This window comes from Cynocephalus volans, chromosome 8 (assembly GCF_027409185.1).
Source record: "Cynocephalus volans isolate mCynVol1 chromosome 8, mCynVol1.pri, whole genome shotgun sequence".
NCBI lineage: Eukaryota > Metazoa > Chordata > Mammalia > Dermoptera > Cynocephalidae > Cynocephalus > Cynocephalus volans.
The window spans coordinates 21,686,551-21,704,790 of NC_084467.1; the positions used below are offsets into that span (position 1 = coordinate 21,686,551).

Here is an 18,240-nt window from a genome sequence, read left to right on the forward strand (position 1 = left end):
ACACACACACACGCGCGCACACGCACGAAGAGAAGGAGCCTGCCACATACAGGCCAAGGCACAGAGACCCAGGCAGCTGGAGACAGACAGAGGGACCGACACACCCAGAGACCAACAGAGACAGTCGGAGAGGGTGAGACACACTCAGAGAATGGGGCGAGAAGGGGGAGACACTAAGTGATAGAGTGTGGGGTGAACAGCAGGAGTAGGCAGAGGAGAGGAGGGAGGGGGCGTGAGGAGGAGAAGGAGGAGGGGAGATGTCGTCGCCAGAACTGGGGGGGGACAGAGGACAGAAATGGAATGTGGGTCTGGGCATGAGGCTCACAGATGCATCAGCTCCGGTTTCAGCTGGGGCAGTTGGCTGCTAGGATGGGGGGAGGAAGGAGCAGAGCTGGCAAGGGAGGGGGGCCTGTTGCTATGGAGGCGGGCACGGCAGGGGCACAGTCTGCTGGCACTTGGAGTTCTGGGCATAGTAGGGGGCTGACTGAGGGGGAAAGAGGGGGGCAGTGAAGAAGCTTCGCCCCTGCCCTCAGGGCTTTACCAGGAAGAAAGTTTCCAGAGAATGGATGGGAGATGTTGGGAGTGGAGCAGGGCTCCACCCTTGATGGCTGTCAGAGGGCCACCACTTTCCAGGTTGCCTATGGTCATCCCAGGTTCCCACCCGTGCCTCAGACTGGCCCCTGGGAACCCTCCTTCTCTGTCCCCTCCAGTCTAGCTGCAGATCCCGCATGCTGCTGCTGCTGCTGCTGCTGCTGCTGCTTGCAGGGGAGCAGCAAGATTGTGAATTCAGGATCTGTAATCCTAACGCAGAGCCCAGGCCTACCGGGCTCCAGTTGCCAAGGCGACGGTGGGTCAGAGGGCAGCGCGGGGCGCCCGCTCCTCCAAGTCAGAATCCCAATTGTTAAAGCCCAAGAATAAACAGCTGAAGCGGCCGTGGGGGGGTCGGGAGGGGGGCTGAGGTCTGCATCGGCTCAGTGTGGTGTTGTCAAGCGAGATGTCACTAATTGTCTGAAGGAACGGGCTGAGGCAGCTCTTAACTGCTTCCGTGCCACCAGAGACACCTTGGCCGCCTGGCCCCATCCCTGGGGCCTCCCAGCATTCCACTGGGCCAGCTTGTTGGTGGGGGTAGTGCTGGCCCGGCATAATCCCTAACTCCCTTTGGCGACCGACACTCCTCTTTGCCCAACTTGGAACCTCCCACCTGCAAGCTAAATCCTTAGGTCCCTAGAACCAGTGCCCCCCTTCCCGCCCCCCAGTCACTGGGCCCACAATACTCTTTGTAAGCCAGAATTGCCCCTTTGGCCTGCAAAAGCCCTTCCAGCTTCCCCAACCTCTCCTCCTCTTCCCAGAAGTCAGGGGTTCTGATACAAGCTGTGTGGACCGCAGAGGAAGCCAGACCTAGGGCTCCTCTGATTGGGGGGAAGGTGTGTGCTGGTAGGGTAGAGGCCCTCCTAGGCGGCCCTCCTACAGCAACTCTCTGTGCAACTCCCCACTCTGAGTCACACACCAGGCGTCGGTTCTGAGAAGGCGTCCTGCAGAAGGTGGTACTTGGCAAGACCTGGACAGGTGCGCCAGAAGGTAGAGCAGCTCAGCAGAGGAGGGCCTGCGAGGTCCTTCAAGGGGAGCCGGGCTGCATGGTCTCAGGGTCGCGCGCTCAGCCTCTCCCACAGCAGGAAGGGCGAGGCCTTCAACGGTCTCCCCGCCCCACAGCCAGCTCTGCCTCCTCCTCCTCCACCTCCCGCCGACTCCACCCACCGCGCGTCCCGAGCACCCGGGAGCGGTGACTGCGAGAGGGCGGGCCGCCCGCAGGCAGGGTTCCGGCAGATTGGTAGCACCTGGAGTGATGTCGCGAGGGGAGGGCTCGGGGCTTCGGGCACGCCCCCTGCCCCGGACCCCCTTCCCCAAGCCCTCAGCGCGGATCCCCAGGAGGAGGCGCTCAGCCCGCTGCGCCGCGCCCCTCAGGTGGGGGCCCGTGGCGGGCTGGGCCGGGGCGCTGTCCGTGGGCGGGGAGCTGGGCGCGGAAACAGGGGATCCCCCAGAGAGGGCCCAGCCCAGCCCGGGGCTGGCCGCGTACAAAAGGCGACTTGTTCTTTCTCGGGATGCCTGCGCCTTCTCAAACATACCTACAGCCGCACTCCGGGGACAGCTACACCCACACACCGCACAAAGCCTGCCAGGGTGGGGAGTGGGGGCTGTCGCCAGCCCCAGAGGTCAGCGGTAAGAACCCTGCCCCGAGCCGCCCCTTGCCACATACCCAACACCATTCCCCTCACCCCATCCCGCCCCATGTCACCTGGATACCTCCACAGCCTCAGGGACAGCCCTAGGGACACTGAGACAGTCACATTCTTAAAACTACCCTGTCCCTAATCCGGCCTATAGCTTAACAACTCCTGCTCAGACTGCCAGCTGCAATCCCGGCCCCACACTTTGTGTGAACTTAGCACCCAATAAGGCTCATTTTTTTTTTTTTTTTTTTTTGTCTTTTTCGTGACCGGCACTCAGCCAGTGAGTGCACGGGCCATTCCTATATAGGATCCGAACCCGCGGCGGAAGAGTCGCCGCGCTCCCAGCGCAGCACTCTCCCTAGTGCGCCACGGGCTCGGCCCCCAATAAGGCTCATTAAGGTTACTTTTTACTGAGCACATATTCTGTGCCAATCTTCATAATTACCCTTCGTGGTGAGCACTATTAGTTCCATTTTGTAGATGGGGAAACTGAGGCTAAACTGAGGTTAAATAGCTTGCTTAAGACAGAGGCAAGGATTTGAACCCGGGTTTTTCCGTGTATCGTCATCTCTATCTCCATCTCACCATTTTACACCCTAGCACCCCACCACATACAACCATAGGCAGCAAAGCCATCTCAGAGTTGAGGTGTAATTCTCCACCCCAAAAACATCTCAATGTCACAGTCTAGTACCAAGCAGTTTCTCACTAATCAGTGTATGTGTTAGGGGGAGTGTCTCCTACCTCTAAGCATCCTCCATCCCCAATGCTGGCTGTCAGAGTCATTATAAATTGGACAGAGTGAGAGCAGGGCCAGAACAGGCTACCACTAAACTTTCCAGCAGGCTCACCTCCACCTCCCCTGATCCTGGGATGACAAAGCACTGCCATAATGGCTGGGGTTCTTGGCCTGCAGCTCTCCCTGACCCCATGGGCCTGGACCCTCCCCTAGCTCCCAACCCCTGCTGAGAACAAGTAGAAACAAAACTCCTTCCTGGTGATGTCAAAGCACCTTTTCTGGGGGCGGCGGCACTGTGATCCCCTGAGCTTGGCTAGGGAGAAGGATCAGGTTACTCTTTCCCCAGCTGTGCCTGGACTCCTTGGGGCTGACCTTTCACCTCATCCAGGCCAGGACCCAAAGGGGGCCAGAGTCCAGCCCTCACCTCCTTTTAACCCTCTGCATTCCTCATCTTTCCATTCCTGGGCCCCCTGCAGGTCTCAGGAAGCCCAGGCGGGCATGCCAACCTTTCCCTACCCTCCTATCCTAGGGTTCGGTTTCTCAGAGCTTTACAGAATGCTCCTCCCTGCCCCCTGCCCAAGCTGCCCTGCCGGGATCAGATACCTCCGCCCAAGCAGCTGAAAATGACCTGGGCTATTTTCGCTCTGGGATCATGTTGCAAACTCCCCCTTGAGCTGGCAGCTTCCCACACCTCTCCAGACCATTGCCCCCCACCCCTCATCCCTCAACCTGAATCACTAACTAACAGGACAGGAGGGCTTTTAGAGACCACTGGCCTAAGCCCCTCAGATGTGGAGACTGAGGCCATGAGGAGCCAGGGACAGGGTTGGGCAGAGAACCAGGCTTCCTGGGTCCTTGCCCAGGTTTCTTTCTACTGTCGAGCACAGCCTGCTCTGTACCCTAGATCTCAGAGCCTCTGACCCAGCCAAAAACCCAGCCAACCTCTCCCAAGCACCAGAAAGTCACACTGGAGGCTACCTACAAGTCCCTGTGCCACCCTGCATGTCAGAAACTGACTGCAACACTCTTCTCTTTGTTTAGAATTGGGACCAGGTCTGTACCTGTGTCACAGACATGTAGACCACTGGAAGGTCTTAGGGAGTGCAAACTGGGAGAAAAGATGGGGTGGGTGACTGAGGCCTAGAGAAATGAGAGGTGGATTCAGGCTTGACATTGCTTAATATTTCCATGTTCCTGGCAGCCCTTTACCCCAGCTTCTTGGTGGCTGCCCCCCCTTCCATTCTACAAACCCAGCCCCCTCCAGGTCCTCCACCCCTGCCCCTGCTCCTCTGCCTCAAGCACCAGCCCTCCTGGGCAGGAATGTGACTGGTCAGGTCTGAGCTGACCACATGAGTGGCTATAAGGTGACAGACCCCCATCTGTCCATCCTCCCCAGCCTGGGGGAGCTCACATACAGAGGTGGGGGGGGGTTGGGAGCTGCTTTAACCCTTTGCACCCTGGCTTTCAGGGAGAAAAGGGGAGAGAAGTACTCTACTTCCTATGGCCAATCCCATGTGAAGGCTGCCAGGTGGTGGGGGTACAGGCAGAATCCACTTCAGTGAGGGGAGTGGAAGAGAGGTATCTGTCCCACTAGTCCCCATTAAGAAAAATTTTTTGCCACCCTAAATGTTTAATCTCATCTCCCATGACATTTGGAAAAACTGTCATGAGCCAGTGCTGAGGGCAGAGAAGGAAAAGAAGCATTATGAACCCCAACCTCAGGAGCCCCTAGTCTGATGGGAGAAATACAACTCTGCCCTGGGGAGTCTGATGGGGGAGACCAGGCACAGCGGCTGGGACAAAGAGCTGAGAGCAGAGAAGAGCATGCAGCAGAAGTGAGAGGACACCAGTGCAGGAGCAGAACAAGCCAGGTGGGGTCAGGCTGGGCAGGCTTCCCAGAGGCCCCTCAGCCCACGCCCCTCCCCCTAGGCTCTGGAATCTCGGGGGTCAGGGCTGAGGGACAGCCCCACCCCCTGCTCCCCTCAGGCTCAGGAATTCCACCAACCAAGGGAGGGGGGGGGCTGCTTCGGCCTCAGTCCAAGTTGGCTCCCACTGGACCAGGAACTGCAGCTCCTCCTTGGCCCCCCACACCCACCCAAGCCCCTGGGCTGGCCCCCAATCCCTTTCTCTCCCCCTCCCTGGCTGGCACGGTGTGTGCCAGGCGCTGGCAGAAAACAAACCCGCCGGGGTGGGTTTGCAGGGAGCGGGGTAACCTTGACACAGTTGCGGCAGTCGCTAATGGCAGACACACACTCCGCCTGTTCTGGGGGGACTGTTGCCGTTGCTAGGAAACCGGCAGCCGCGTGAATGGAAATGGGTCAGTAAACCTGGGGAGAGATAGTGTGACACTCGAACCACTGCAGCTGCTCCAGCCCACACCGAAATCCCTCCTCTTCAATATTTATCACTCCCGTCTGGGCCCTCAGCTCCTGCCAGACCCTGCACTATCCTGGCCCTCAGGCCCCCCCCAGGCCCAACAGGGGTCAGGGGAAAAAAGATGGGGGGGTTGCTTATCCACTGAGTGTAGGAGAGGGCGGCAGGCGGAATGGAACTGGTTCTGGAGGAGATTGAACAGGAAACAGAGTCTAATCCCGTGGTGGGGAAGGGGTTAAAAGGTCAATTCACGCCTGTTCCTGACTTAGGCACCGTGGTAAAATTACTGCAAGTGAGCGGGCTTGCGGCTGCCTGCCTGCCTACCTGCGGAGGGACCGATTAAGACAGGAGACCTCCCTCCCCGTGTCCTGGGGCCCCCTCTGTATAAGGGATGAAGGAGGAAGAGGCACCCAAAACAAGGCTGGCCCCTGTACAATCTGACAGTACCCCAAGTGGCCAGGAGCTGCATACTGCCTTATAGCACCATCCTATATGGCCACAGACACCCCAGACAGCCAGATACTCACTGTTCAGAAAACCTTGACAACACCCCTACACAGATACCCCCACATTAAAACAAGACAACTACAATTCAGAACAGTGCCATTCAGCTCAACACCCATAAACAAGGGGACAAACCTAGGCACAGAAGAAACTGTGCCGTGTCAGACTGTGCTGACTCTTCTATCACTTCCCCATAAGGCTGGAGCCTCCCCAGCAGCCTGCCCTGACCCAGAGCCTGGTTCTCGGGTTCATGTTTTTTCCTCCCTCCCACTGCCAGCCTCCAAGTCTTGCACACACCCCAATGCACTCACTGCCTCTGTGATCTCTTCTGGACACTTCATCCCACAAGCTAGCTGCCTCGTGCACCGCACCCCCATTCCCTAGAGGCTCACTGGTCACTGACACACACATTCCCTTCCCCTAGAAGCATGTACAGTCTCACAGCCCCGCCTGACACAAGCTCTTGTTCTTATGCACAGGCCTCTCTACAGATAGCAGAGACCCTGGGAATCAGCACTGCCACTCACTTGGGTGTTAGGCCCACTCCACCCACCACAATCTCCACCAGTATTCCTGAAGGGTGTGTCCTGGGAAGGGAGGCACTCCAGCCTTCTGGAGGGGGGAGCTACCTTGACAGGAATCTCCCAGCTGACTTGGTTCTCTGTGTGCTCCTATCTCCTAGGATACATCAGTCAACACAGGCTTGGAGCCTGTCAGAGCTAGAAGGTGCCTTAGGGAGTCACTAATCCAGCCTCCTCTGCTAATGCAGGAAGAAACCGAGACCCAGAGAGGGGAAGCAGCCTACCCAAATTCACACAGCCTAACTGTTGGTTAAAGCCCCTTTCTCTCTTACAGCCCTTCTCTGGGAGCCCTCTGTGAGTTGGAAAGAAACTGGGGGAGGGAGTTAGTCAACCCAGGAAGGCTTCCCTGAGGCAGAAGGAGGTGGGCCTGGACTAATTGCAGGGGTAGTCTATAGTCCAAGGGAGGAGTTTGTGAGAACTGTCCAGCAGTGCATTCAGAAACATAAGCACCTGGCAGCCCTGGAATCTGGGCCACATAAATTTGGTTGAATCCAGACTCTGCCAAAATGATCTGGTGGACACTAATCCCTGCCCCACTTCCTATCCCAGGGCCCCAGAGCGCTGCCTCCCCAACCCAGAGAGAAGGGAAGGTTACCCTGGCCCTTAATGCAAGTTCCCTCTAAGTTCCAGGGCATCCCTACCTTTTATTATTTAAATAGATCTCTGCCAGGACGCCTCTGGGATGCATGAGTGAAGAGGTCTTCTGCTAGACAGTTTTTCTTTCAACTCCATTTTGCAGAAAAGCAAATCGAGGCTCACAGAGGTGGGGTAATTTGCTCAAGTTCACACAGACAACAAATGGAGCCTTGAACTCCTTCCAGTTCAGCAGGGTCTTTTCCAGCAGACAAGGCAGGCCAATCAAACAGGAAACAGGGAGAACTGGGGGCAGGGGAGGCAGGGAGTTGACACAGGCCCAGGCCCGACTTCCTGGGCTGAAGGAGAGCCTAGAAGCATCTGAATTTGAATCTGAGTATCTGGTAGTGGTGGAGTGAAAGGTCAGCAAGGAGATGGAAGGGAGAGAAGAGCAGAATTCCACCAGCTTCAAAGCCTGCCTGGGCCATTCCCTGGGGAGTCAAGCAAGGAGCTGCCCCAACTTCCCCCAGTCCAGAGCTCTCTGCCAGTCTCCTACCCCCACCACCAGCAGAACAGCAGAAGGAGCACTGTGCAGAGACTAGTGGGACAGAGATCTGGGGAAGCCAAATTTCACAGGGTTGTTGGAGGAGAGAGGGGATTCAAGTACTTTGAGTGCTGCCTCTACTCCCCGGGATGGGGCTGGATGTTACACAGGCACCCTTTATTTCCTCCCCTTAATACATGCAGACACTATGATAATTCCTTTAAATACGGTGCCACTTTAAGCCCCACAAGGCCATGGCCTAACCTACTATTATCTAGTTTTTCATACGAGGAAAGGGAAACTCAGGAGTGAAGGGACTTGCTCAAGGTCACACAGCCAGTCAGTGGCAGAGAAGGCATTCCCCACTGCTTTTATTTAATATGGTGAGGGCGTGCTGGGTAGGGGCAGGAAATGGAATTGAACAGGGGCCATTGGCAGGGGGCGAGGGGGCCCATCCCAAGCAGGGGATATGCCTGCTGAGTTGCCAAATGGTTCACCAGTTTGCAGAGCACCAAACGGTGCTGGAAGATAGCAGTTACGGTAAAGCATCCCTTCCCCTCCCCCACAAAGGGCAGGGTAGACCCCTTTCCCTCCCCCCAACCCACAGTGCCAAGTGTGAGCCCTGAGAGGTCATTTACCTACTGCCCTGGTTCTCAGGGCTCCTGTAAAAGGAAGCCCCTCCCTCCCGGGGACCCCTTTCTGGACTCCAGGACCTGCAAGGTGCAAAGCCGCCCCCAAAGAAAGCTGGTGCGGCCGCCGTTGAGAAAATTATCCAGGAATTTTTCAGCGCATCCGCTCCCCACCGGCTCGACAGTTGGGAGGTGGGCAGGGGGTGTGGGGGGAGGTCTGCTTCGCCTCCCTCCTAGAAGCCCTCGGACGCCTCTTGCTCGAGCAACGGGCTCCGGTCCGCAGGCCCAGCCGTTCTCGGGCCCGGACGGCCCGTCTCCGAGTTTTCCCGCCGCCGCCTCTCGGGCTACCTGGCAGGCTGCGCTACCCTCTGATCCCTGCCACCCCCGCCCCCTCCCAGATGAGGCCGCGGAGCTTCTGACTCCTGGCGGAGGTGACGGGCCGAGAGGGAAACCAGGCGGCTGGGGGAGGGGCGTTGCCTGCACCTGGCCCCTCTCCGCCGCCCAGGCCGGGAGGGGCGAAACTGGACCCCCGCCAGACCCGAAGAGAGCGGCGGCGGGAGGCGAAGGGTGCCTCTCTCCTCTTGGCAGGCCGGGCGGGGAGACCTCTCCCCTACCCCCGCCGCGGAGGCGCCCCCTAGGGTCGGGTGGCGAGGCGCCCCTTCCCGAGCCGCGCGCTGAGCGCCCGCTCCCCCGGCCGGCCGCGCTCTCCAGCTGCAGGAAATTCCAGAAGCTCTCCATCATCCCGGCGCAGCGCGCAGCCCGGGCTGCCAAGGCTCCCCGAAGGAGAGCCACATGCCGGCCGGCCGCGCGGCCCGCCCTCGTCCCCCACCCCGTCCAACCTGGCCCGGCAGCCACGTCGGGCCGGGCGGGGGCCGGGCCGGCCGCCCCTTCCCGCGCCCCGGGCCCGGTGGAATGCGTGGCAGCCCCGGCCGGGGGCTATTTTGAGCGGGAGGGGAGCGGCCCAGCCTCAGTGTTTTCGGCTTTTTCCTGGCCCCGGGCCCGCCAGCCCGGGCCCTCGGCTGCCCGCGGAGTGAGGGGGGGTGTCACGTGGCGGGGGGAGGGGAGGGCCGCTGCGATCCGGCTCGGGCTCAGGCCCCGGCCCGGGAGGCGCTGGGCCCGCCGCTGTCCGCCGCTGTCCGCTGTCTGGACCTGAGCTCTCAGCCGGGCGGAGCGGCCGGGATTATTAATAGCGCGCCCGGCTCTGGTGGTGGCTCCAGGGCGCCGCTACCTGCACGCCCCTCCTCCGGAGAGCGCAGACGGCCAGGGCACTCCCTCCCCAGTGGCGGACTCAGGCCTCACTGGATAGCGCCACTGTGCCCCAGTGGCCAATCACCGGCCTCGATTTCCTTACCTGTAAATTGGGGGTGAGCTACCTGGTTTTACATGGTGGGTGCTGCATAAGGGTTTTGCTTGCTGTGTGTCTCCCCTTAGGCAAAACGCTTTCACGTCTGGGGCCTCAGTTTTCCCATTTATAAGTGAGAGGGTCTAAGAAGGCCCTTTCCAGGGGAAGAGTCCCTTACATGTGAACAATGCATTTTAACTTACAACCCATTTGAGCCTAATGACTACCCAATGGTAATAGCCAACACTGAATACTTACCCTGCATTCTTAGCGTGCATTAACTCGTTTGCTTATAAAGTCCCCATAAAATAGGTAATATTATCCCCTTTTTGCTGATGAGGAAACTGAGGCTCAGGAAGGTTGAGTAACCTGCCAAAGGTCACACAATGGCAGAGCCCAGAGTCAGATAAACTCTGGTTCTAAAGTCTGAGTTAACCACTGAACTATAGTGTCCTGATACGTGCAGGACAAGTATTACACCCTTTCTACAGAGGAAGAAACTGAGCGTAAAGTGTGATATGCCCAAAGTTGCCTTTGGCCAGTTCATGGCAGAGGTGAGCATCCAACACAAATCTTCTAATTCCTAGTCTTAATGCCCCACTGCAGCCTTCTGAGTCTGTTCAGGTCCTGCATGCACCACCTTGAGGGACCCCCAGATAGTGTTTTAGAAATGGACAACAAGGGCCGACCCCGTGGCGCACTCGGGAGGGATCCTATATAGGGATGGCCGGTGCGCTCACTGGCTGAGCGCGGTGCGGCTGGTCACAAAAAGACAAAAAAAAAAAAAAAGAAATGGACACCAAGCTATGTCCAGGTTCCCAGGGACCACACCCTGTTCCCAAGTGTCAGTCCCAGACTACTGGGCCCCCAGAGTTTACTAATCCATCAAATTCTAGACTCAGCCCAGCCGCAGAGCCATGGAGGTGGGGACATCTGGGGGTGAGGGGAGATGCCATACAGGGGGAACAGCCTGGGACAGGGCCTGGAACCACTTCCTGCTCCCCCCAGCCCTCAGCAAGGAAGCACAAAGGCTGGCAGGCCCCCCACTCCGCCCCGGAAACCTGGCAGTTTATTTCTGTCTCTGGGCCCCCTGTTTCCACAGAGTCAGTCCAGGAAGGCTGGCAGCAGCTGGCTTTGAGGGGTGGAGCTCCTGCTCCCTCAAGGGTCCAGCTGCCACCCTGTCCCTCCCCACCTGCCAGGGCAGACCAGACTCCAGATTCAGAGGTGACACTGTGATGAGGGAGGGAGGAGCTGGGGTCTAGTGCTCAGAGGTGATGCCAAACACCCTGAGAGGCCCAGAACCCCTACCTGAGGCCAGTTGGTCAGGACTCTAAGGGAGGGAACCCCCCACTCCCCAATTCAGAGCCCATATGCTCTCCCAGGCTGAGCCAGTCTAAGTCTGTTCAAGTCTGCTAAGTTCAAGCCTGCTAAGGGTGGAACCTCTGGCACATCCAACCCTATTTATTCCAGATCATTCTGGCTCATGACTCCTCTGGACCCTGGTCCCAAAGAAAAACCTGCTTCTATTTTTTTTTTTTTTAAAGATGACCAGTAAGGGGATCTTAACTCTTGACTTGGTGTTGTCAGCACCACACTCACCCAGTGAACTAACCGGCCATCCCTATATGAGACCTGAACCCGTGGCCTTGGTTTTATCGGCACCACACTGTCCTGAGTGAGCCACAGGCCGGTCCCAGAAAAACCTGCTTCTAAACCTGTGCTGTCCAATATGGTAGCTGCTAGCCACATGGGGCTATTCAGCACAGGGAATGTGGCTAGTCTGAATTGAAATGTTTTGTTAAGTGTAAAAAATACACCGGATTCTGAAGTCTTAATAGTAAAAAAAAGAATGTAAAATATCTCATTAATAATTTTTATAAAGATTATATGTTGATAATATTTTGAATATATTGGGAAGATAAGATACATTATTAAAATTAATTTCACTTATTTCTTTCTACTTTGTTTAATGTGTATGCTAGAAAATTTTAAATTACATATGTGGCTTCCATTTCATTTCTATTGGACACTGCTGTTCTAGATCATATGGTTCTCTGGCTTAGGACCAAGTCGTTGCCTGCTGTAGATCCATATCTGTGTGGCTTTAGCTCACCCACTTCCCCATATCCAAACCACAGCCTCATGTGTGGGTCTAAACCTCATCACCCCATACCACCCCACCCCCACTGTCTGTGAATCTAGGCTCATCCAGAGATTATGGTTTAATCTGCTTTACACCACTCTCCAGTACATTTCTTGTCCACCAATTTCCAATATCTAAATCCCAGCAAGAGTTTGGCTCTAGATCATCTTCCATGTTAACCTGCTATGGATCTAGATTCCAGCCTGATACTTCATACTTGTTTGCTTAGATCACTGTCTAATAAAGTTTAAAATCTACACACTCCGCAGGAGAAATAAGGTTGTAGATCAGGGGTTGGCAAACTATGGCTTATGGGCCAAATCCAGCCTATTATCTGTTTTTATAATTCAAGTTTGATTGGAACACAGCCCAGCTCATTCATTTATGCATTGTCTATGACTGCTTTCAAGATACAATGGCAGTGTTGAGTACTCATGATAGAAACTGAATGGCCTACAAAGCCTAAAATTTTTACTATCTGGCTCCTTACTGAAAGATTCTGTTCTAGATGACCAACAAATCCAACCCACCATAAATACAGATTCCAGCCCAAGGCCATAGCTTAATATAATCTAAATCACCTCCTGCTGTGGTTCTAGACAGTGCTGCTGACCAGGATCTAAAACAGAACCTAACATGGGTCCCTGGTGATTGGGATCCAGATTCTATGCTGATCTCAGCAGATAGGCTGCAGAACTCCTCTCTGGGATTAAAAGGGTGTCTCTACTTCCAAACTCCCCAGAGGGATCAAGGCCCATTGGCCCTTCTCAATGGCCTTGGGATGGGAGAGGGAGGGTAGATTCCAGAAACAACACTGGAGGCTGAGTCAAAGAGTCAGGGGTTAGCCCTTCCCCACCAAGGCGGCAGAACATAATCAGGCCAAGAAGACAGAGTAGCCCCACATTCCACCCCTTCCCAGCAGTCTCCAGAGGTCACTTAGCTGGGGATCATGTGGGGCAGATACCAAGTCCTCTGGAAGCTGGGCCAGAAGGCTCCAAATGAAATCTTCATCTCCAGCCCCTCACCTCCAACCACCTGATGCTTCTCACCTCAACGTTGAGCTGGCAACTACCCACCCACCCCTCCTTTCTCTTAACTCTAGCTCTGCCTTCTCCATGGCTATCTTTGAAAACCTTTCCATCTCTGCCCCCTTACCTGCCATTTCTCCTTGCTCAATCCTAGAATCCTATCCTAACCTTAGTGGTTAAGATTTCAGGCTCTGGAGTTGACAAACGCAGTCTTAAATTCCAGTTCTGACTCTGGGCAAGTCACTTCACCTCTCTAGGCCTCCTCGATTTCCTCATCTGTAAAATGGAATAATAATAATGGTGCCTACTTCATAGGGTTGTTGTATGGCTTTAACAAGATCATGAGGTATATAACTTTGCCTAGCACCTGGCCCATAATAAGCATTTAATGTTAGCTGCTATTTTTATTACTATTGATCATCTCGCTGGATTCCATGGATGGACTTAGGCAGGTATGTAAACCTCACAAAATTTTAACCAAACTTGTTTTTGTATTTGTCTGGAAAGAAGGCCCCTAGCTCTCATCATCCCAAAGTAAGTCCTAAGCCCATATGGTTATTAAAAAAAAGAGGGGGGGGGCCTTTCGTTTAATCCAAATGGGAAAACAGAGGCACACAGAGGGGAAGGGACTAGCTCCAGACCCCTCAGAAAATCCAGGCAGACCCACAGCAAGAACCCAGGAGAATCGCCTCCCAGGCCCTACTCTTTCCATCAGTCCAAGCCAAGCCGTCTTCCTGATCTGACCTCATCATTTCTCACCTGCTCAGCTCTGACAGCCTCCCAGTGGGCTCCCCACATCCAGTTGCCTCCACTGAATCTCCTCCACCTAGTGCCAGATACTTCCTCAAATCCCCTTCTCGTGACACTGCGTCTCTGCCCCCAAACCTTTAATAGCTCCCTACTGCTGACGACAACATCAAGGCCGAGGTCTTTATAGCCTGACATTCAAGGGCCTTCACCGCCAGCTCTGGCCTGCCAGCCTCCTCGCTGTTCCCTCTCATCTGGTCAGTGGGGCCAACTTTTTCCAGTCCTCTTTTCCCTCCCCTTAGTCTCAACACACCCCCTCACACACACCCACTCAGTTCTGGACAGATTCTGCCCTTTTGCTCAGTCACACAGTGTCTCAGGCCTAGTCTCTGTCCCCACTGTGCCCTCGGGGTTGCCCCTGGCTCCAGCCACTCTCTAAACTCACCCTGATCAGGACAGCTGGGGTCTGCTGCCCACAGCTCTGGCTCCAGGAAAGAGGCCTCTGCTCCTGCTCTAAGCTCAGCTCCATCCCTGGACACTGGCCCACCTTAGCTACTGCCTATACCATCTCCAATTAACATCCCTCTCCTTCTGTCCTCTAGACTTTCAGAAACAGCACTCCCCTTGTCACAGGGAATCGCAGGGAGTCAGCCAGTATAGCACTGTTCTCAAAGTCATAACTCCTGGGTCAGATTCTCCTCTTAGAGCCTCGGTGTCCTCATCTATAAAATGGGGACAGCAATACCTAAACCTCACATGATTCTCATGAAGGATACATGCCTTGTAAACTGGGAGGTGTTTTTTCTACTAAAATCTGCTATACAAATACAACAACCTACATTTGTAAGTTTATTTAAAATTGCAATAACCCTGGAACCCTGGCACTCCCTATGCCCTTTCCCTGTTTCATTTTCCTCCTTGGCACTTATCACCATCTAATAAACCACATATTTTACTTGTTTTTGTGTGAACTGACTGTTTTACCCTCTAAACTGTAAGCTCCTTAAGGGCAGGGATGTTCTAAAATCTATTTTGTTCACTACTGTGTGCCCTAGAAAAGTGCCTGACACCAAGTATGCACTCGATAGTTGAGGAATGAATGAATGAATCAAGTGCTCACTGCGTGCCAGGCACTGTGCTAGGTGCTTCTCACAGATCATCTCATCTGAGGAGACAGGTACTTTGAGGACCCCTCGTTTTGAAAATGAGTCGTTAAGTGGTCCGATCACAGGGTGGGCTGCTTCCCGGCTAGGATTTGACTCCACAGCCTGCCCTCTTCACCACTGTGCTCTTTTTCTTGTTCAGATGGGGGGGTGGGGGGCAGGGGCTGTATTTCTATTTCTACACTAGCTAAGCCTCTTGAATCTGTCACCCTCCCTATCTCCCTGAGGTTGTAACCCTCCTTGTGCCCCTGAGGCCACCAGGCCTCCCAACCCTCATTCTGACCTCAGCCCTTTCCTCCCACTTCTCAGCCTTCAGTTGTGCTGCTCATTCTCACCTCGGGGGCTTTCCTGATGCCACCTACCCTGTCTGCTCTGGCTCCCATCTCTTTCGACTCCCCCATTTCTCAAGACCCACCTCTTCTGGAAAGCCTTCCCTCCAGTCTTCACACTCCCTTCCCCGAGCTTAGACCTTGCTGTTTATTGCTGGGAAAACCCACTTGGGGAGCATATGCTGACTAGGTCTATTCTCTGTCTCTTGAATTTGGAGGACTTGCCCACCTCTGTCTCTTCCTTTCTACCCCGTCGGTCCCTCTCCTGGCCAGGACCCCCCTCCTTCCTCTGCTGGATCAATGTTGTTTTTTGTTTGTTTGTTTGGTGGCTGGCCAGTATGGGGATCCGAACCCTTGTCCTTGGTGTTATAACACCATGTTCTAACCAGCTAAGCTAATCAGCCAGCCCCTGGATCAATGTTTAAATCAGATTTAAAGCTTTGTGATTAAGAACATGGCTTTTGAGTCTCTCAAACTGCAGCTCCACCCCCTACTAGCTGTGTTTCTTTGGGAATGTCACTCGCTATACCTCTCTGAACCTGTTTCCCATCTGCGAAATGGGGATAATATGGGAACCAGCCTCATGGGCAAATGTGCTTGGCACTTAGTAAGCGCTCAATAAATATCAGCCCATTATTATTTTTATAGCATTTTATCATGTAGCTCATCTCTGTTCTAAAAGCCTCTGCCTCCTCTCTTCCTCCTTCCCAAACAGCCCCCCCTTCCAGGTTATGATAATAATAAGATCGTTAACATTTATTGACCCTTATTATCTGCAGTGACTAGAAACATGACTGTTCAATATTACCTGTTGAATAAATTAATGAACTAACTTAATCCTCACAAGACGCTATGGGGGTGGGGGGGGAGAACTACTATTATACCCATTTTACAGATAAGGAAATCAAGGCCCAGAGAGGGAAGTGGCTCCCGGTGGTTGGGATTTAAGCCCAAGCAGTTTGACTCCAAAGCTGGCCTCTCACTGCCTCTCCCCCCAGCCCCCCATCCTCACTATTCCCGACCCTTTCTGTCCCCAGTATTGGGTCTCAGCATCTAGATGGATGCTCACCAAGCCCCTGCTCCAGGCCTCAAACCCTTCATATTTTGTCTCATTTGAGCCTCACAAAACCCTATGGTATCAGTGTCATTATTATTTCCCCTCTACAGATGAGGAAACTGAGGCTCAGAGAGGAGTCAAGTAACTAATGACACAGGATTCAAAGCCCAAACTCTTTTATGTTTTTTGTGACACTTTTCTCACACTGTCTTATACAACTGCTGAGAACTGTACACACTCATCTGCCTTGCTTTTCCAGTTAGCTGGACAGCAGCTCTCTGAGGCAAACCCTTCCACGTCCCCCCTACCAGTGGCCTGCACTGTAGGGTTATGGGTCGTGCTCCATAGAGGCTTCCTAACTGCAGGTCTGCACCGTCTTAGCCAGGCACACCCTGACATTCCGCCTGTTTTCTCCCATGGCAGGTCTGGATGTGTGGACTATCTCTGCCCTATCATACTTAGGCTTGTGAGGGCAGGGCTGGCTCTGCCCTTTATCCTAGACCAGAGGCTCCCCAAAGATGCCTTATCTCCCTGGAATCCAGGGCTCCCATCTCCCACTTAGGGCATCAAGGGGGCAGGACAGCATGGAGGTTCAGAACAAGGACTCTGGATCCCGAACTCCCAGGGCCAAAGGCTGGCTCCACCAAGTACTGGCTGGTGACCTTGGGTAAGTCACTGAAACTTTCTAATCCTCAGTTTTCTGATATGTAAAATAAGGACAATAATAATAGGGCTGCTGTAATGATTAAATGAATATCTATTCATAAAGTTAGAAGAGTGTTTGGGACACAGTAAACGCTTTGTAAATGTTTGTTAAATAAATAAAAGTAGGGCTCCACATAGCCATGGAAGGGTCCCTGTGGTAGGGTACCGAGCAAGTGACAAAGCAAGCCCCAGTTCCAAACAGACAACTGGAGACACACAGGGAAATGAAAAGGGGTGGGAGAGACCTCACACCTTTGGAAAGCCCCTTGAGGCAGGGACCCACTCCTCCTCCCCTCACATCCAGAGCCAAAGGACCCCATTTCCTGGTCCCATCAGTCTTTTGATCTAATCCCCGCACCATAATCCCTAAACTACTTCCTCTTCCCTCCCAACCAACTGTTAACTCTTTCCATGCAGCCAGAGAGATTAAGGACAGAATCCAGGACCTGCTTCTCTTAGTTGCTGTGTGACCTTGGGCAAGTCACTTATCTTCTCTGATCCTCAGCTTCTTCATCTCTACAAGGAGATCTGTCCTAGGGATTAACTAATAACTGAAACCATGCCCTTGGACATGCTAGTGTCCCACAGACCTGACCACGTGGATGGGCATTGCTGTTTGGGCACTGGGGCTGCCATTAAAAACTGACCCCCTACTTCAAAAGTTTCCCTAACAACCCCTAAGTACCACCCAAGGCAGATTCCCTGTCCTTTTAACTACCACCCTATGACATTAAAATACTGCATTTTGGGGGACAGTCAGGAGCCTTGTGTCAGGCCTCTCATCACCATATTAGCTACATCTGAGGCCCAGACCTGGGGGAGAAGAGGGCTCCTTTTGGGGAGAACCCGGGATAGTGGGGAAGACCCCTGGGATGGAAGGGGCAGAAGGGGAGAGTGACAGGCCCCCAAGGCCCTCCCTCTCCCCCACAGCTAACCCAGTAATCACCTGGCCTGGCCTTCCACCCCTCAGAAAAGGAAGAGGAGCCAGCAGCAGCAAGTTATGATAGGTGATTACCCACCGTTAATTAATTAAAATAAACAGCAAATTAAATACAGCAAAATTAAAATAGCACAGGAAATTAATTCTCTACCAGCCCCACCTCACAGGTGAGATGCTTAAGGGGCCCCTCGCAGCCAGGATCCAGGACAGCTGGGGTCACCAGAACCTGCTTTACACCACAAGTCCCAGCAACCCCAAATATCAATGGGAGAACCCAGCTACCCATGGGCATTCGCCTGGCTCAGCCAGTCCCGGCGATTGGCCTCCTGGCTCCTTACCCCCAGGGGACTCCAGGCCCTGGGTCACATTCCTGAACCCAAGCCCTGCTCCCAGTCAGTGGGCAGGAAGGATCCTGACAGCCTCTGGGCCAGGGATTGAGTGCTGTGCCCTCCTGGGCACCTGGCCCACATCTACCACCACATAGGTCAGGCAGGAAGGAAGAGGCACTGTGGTCCTCTCTTCTTTGTCCTCTCTGGGGCTTGGAGTCAGATCCTATCAACTATCCTCTCTTTGTGCTGAGCTCCTGGCCCCTCACTTGGGGTCCCCCAAATCCAT

General features: G+C 54.3%; 1 protein-coding gene across 4 annotated transcripts in view; it reads right to left on the reverse strand.

Annotated features, from left to right (window-relative positions):
• The window catches only part of AHDC1 (AT-hook DNA binding motif containing 1), a 64,224-nt gene that overhangs the window by 28,693 nt on the left and 17,291 nt on the right, over positions 1 to 18,240 (reverse strand). The window contains exon 1 of one of the 4 annotated variants that reach the window (XM_063106237.1): positions 7,067 to 7,143. The exons of the other annotated variants lie outside the window; for them this stretch is intronic. The gene's annotated coding sequence lies outside the window, so the exon portion shown is untranslated. Of the gene's footprint in view, positions 1 to 7,066; positions 7,144 to 18,240 lie in introns of those variants that run through there. 4 annotated transcript variants of the gene reach the window in all.